At 49.6% G+C, this 3,300-nt stretch overlaps 1 protein-coding gene across 1 annotated transcript in view; it reads left to right on the forward strand.

Annotated features, from left to right (window-relative positions):
- Positions 1-6: 6 nt before the first annotated feature.
- ahdc1 (AT hook, DNA binding motif, containing 1) overlaps positions 7-3,300 on the forward strand; it is a 20,279-nt gene continuing 16,985 nt past the window's right edge. The window contains 1 exon segment of the mRNA XM_017425829.2: positions 7-517. The gene's annotated coding sequence lies outside the window, so the exon portion shown is untranslated.

The following is a 3,300-nucleotide window of genomic DNA, read 5'->3' on the forward strand; positions in this document are numbered from 1 at the left end:
CCCCGCATACCGGGGAGTCCCGCGCCTGTCACCAGAGAGAGCGGAGCTCCGGGGTCCGAGCGCGGCTGTGTCAGCACCTCCACGGGGGTGGGGGGGAGAGAGAAGGCTGTGACAGAACCTCCCCGCTTCTTATTTCCTCCGAATCTCACCCCCTTTTTTATTTTTTCTTTATTTCTTTGTTTTTCTTCATCCCCCTCCTCGTTTGTCTTTGCGGGTGCAGATGTTGACGTGAACCAGAGGAGCAGGGTTGTTCCGTGCTCGAGACGGTGTGGCGCGCGGCAGCAGGAGCGGGAGACAGCGTCCTACATTTATTTAAATATATATCTACATGAACATATAGATGTGAGGGAGGACTGTCTCCTTCGGCTCGGATGGAGGGGAAATAATGCCGCTCGGTGACGGCTCCGTGACCCGGGCGAGAAGAGGCGCGAGCCCCGCCGCCAGCCAGCGCTGACACCGCAACAGCCTCGACCAGGCACCGCAAGCCCCGCAGACCCTCTCCGCCTCTCCCCTTTAGGTGAGCCTTATACAAAACAAACACACACATTTAAAATAAAATTAAAAAAAACAAGGAGCTCACTGTCCGCTCACCCAGCTCTGCATCTGTTTCGTGTTGAGTTTGTATGTATTTATCTTATTTCATTTTATTTGCACATTTAACCTCGTCGGTGCCGCTCATCCGGACGCCGCGTGCGTTCTGAGCTCGCGCTGCTGGGTGATCCGGGCTTAACTGTAGGCACGCAGCGTGTGTGGTTACATATGGAATAATGATGCTCAAGGCAGCACACAGGCGCAGCGTGCTTGAACCTTGTGCACCCCGCGCCTGTTTTTGTCTTTATTTGTCCTCTTCTCTCGGTGTTTAATAGTCTCACCTATTAGCCTGGTTCTCGCTGAATAAACCCACAGAGTCAGCAGGACAGCGCTCGCACTCCTGGCACACATAAACAGCCTCTTTCCTTTGTATTTTGTTGCCTCTGTACCTGTGCGTGAGTTTGAAATTACTTCTTTTTTTTTAATAGTGACAGATTTTAAATTCGAACCCTCTTAGATGTCTGCTTTATGAACAGGAGACATTTCTTTTTCTTTCTTCCTTTTTTTTTTTTACCTCAGCAACACCCCCCCAGAGTTAGGCAGGACACAGCAGCAGCAGCAGCATCCTGCAGTGTGTTGGAGACAAGGCATGCTCACGATTATCAGCTCTTATCTGTGGTTTTAGTTAAGGGGGGGGGGGCTGGAAGAATCGAGGGTTTGGATGGGGGGTTAAAGGAAAGGAAGAAGTGCAGAAGAGAAAGTGAAAGAGAGGGATGGGAGAAGTCAATGTCAGTGTCTGTGCGGTGACAGTTGGTTATTTAAGGGCCCCTCGGAGACGTGCACTGGCTGCCCTAGTGCAGGTGCTGTTAGTATGCAGAGTGATGCTCTCAGTGTGTGTGTGTCTGTCTCTCTCTCTCCCACACACACACACACACTCAGACTAACACACACAGTCTCTCAATCTCAGTTGCTGCTTCAAGACTGAGTTCTCCTTTTGGATGTAATGACTAATTTCAACGCAGTGAATGCAGGAATGAAAAGGAACTGGCCTTACCTTGCCATTCAGCTGCTGTCTGTCAGACTTGTCTTGAGTGTGTTGCCGTGTGTGTGTGTGAGTGTGTGTGTGTGTGTGACAAACAGAGTGAATGTGAACATAGAACAGCTTAGGCCTATTGTGCTTCCTACCTGTGCAGCGGGGCTAGTTGTCATAGCAACGGCCTTGTAGCTCCGTTGATGTTCCTCCTGTCCTCATTGGCAGGGTCAGCGCACCTAACACGCCGCGTAACGTGGCGAATGTGTGCGCGCGCGCACGCCTGGGCGAGTGTGCGCGTGTGAAAGCACCTTTTGTTTGCACCTTGCAGCAGGTCGTAGGCGTGTGGGTTGACAGCGCAGACAAATCAGAGAGTGTGTGTGTGGAGCTATGCACGTGTGTGCCTTAGAGTGTCACAAAGATACACCCTGCTGATATGACAGCCGACAGCTCAACCAATCACCTGTTTTCTTTCTCTGCCTATCAGCATGTGAGGTTGGCGTAGTCAGACGCCCTCTTGATATGGACGTCGTCATGGAGATGGGGGAGACAGAATGGACACATGTATATGCATAGACACACACACACACTGTAAGACACACGAGCCATTGAATGGCACAGTATAGTTAATGAGCTCCATTGATTTCCTGAAGGGTTTTGGAGGGGAGCTCTGAGTTCAAGAGGATGCAACCTGTTGAATGGTCGAATTAGGAGTTTAATAATGCAGCAGTTCGGAACGTGACGCCGCTTCTGTTCAGCTCTGTCGCCTAAAACTCTTTTGTGAGCTCGCGATTGACCTTTACCTCAAGGTCCACGCGTCGGCTCAGATTTTAATTCTCTAGAAGCGATCCGAAACTTCCAAACTTGTCTTTTGTCGAATTTGGCTTCGAGCTGCAGTGCTGCAGAGAGATTTGGGGCTATTTGTTTTGGTGGAGGTTATGGCTGTGCTACGAACATCAAGTCATTCTCGTCTTTGGAGCTCTCAAAAGAGATCCTGCCATTCATGAAGAAGAAATTTTCACCACGAATGTGATTGGATTCAGGCGGGCCAGAATTACTCAGGCTCCTGAAATTCCTCCCGAAATACACGAGAAATTGATTCGTGGGGAATTGATTGAATGCAATTTTGTGTTCGCGTCTCCTTACAGTAACAGAATCCGGTTAGATAGAGCAATCACCAAGGTTTGCTTCAGGATATCAGAAGACAATGAGGATTAGGATAATTACTGGCAAAAACATACACTTTCAAAAGCTCCCATTTGAAGGAGATTTTTCGGATGTTTTACTGCTTTCGGTCATTTCACGACGCTGCAAGTTACTACGGGCAAAAATAATTAGTCAATAATTTGTCCTTGGGGTGAAGAGTCCCATCTTTTATCACTCCTATTAATCTAAACATCACCTGAAGTGAAATAGCTTTCGCCAAAGGCAGGTGAACGTGGTTCATCTCGCACGCACACACACACACACACACACACACCGATGCACCCACACACACAGCAACCATTTAGTGTAAGCAGTGTTTGTATGCTCCATTCTGTCACCTCCCACACGATACATTCATAAAACGGCTCCTCCGCACCAAAGGCAGCGACTCAAAAAGAAGACGTCTCCCCCTCTCTTCTCGCTCTGTCTTCTTCCCTCTTTTAACCCCTCTGCCCCCATCCATCAGTCCCTTTTGTCAGTCCCTTCCTCACCTACATCCTCCCTCCCTCCCCCCCCCCCCCCCCCCCCCCCCC

Source organism: Kryptolebias marmoratus, linkage group LG5 (assembly GCF_001649575.2).
Source record: "Kryptolebias marmoratus isolate JLee-2015 linkage group LG5, ASM164957v2, whole genome shotgun sequence".
Lineage (NCBI taxonomy): Eukaryota > Metazoa > Chordata > Actinopteri > Cyprinodontiformes > Rivulidae > Kryptolebias > Kryptolebias marmoratus.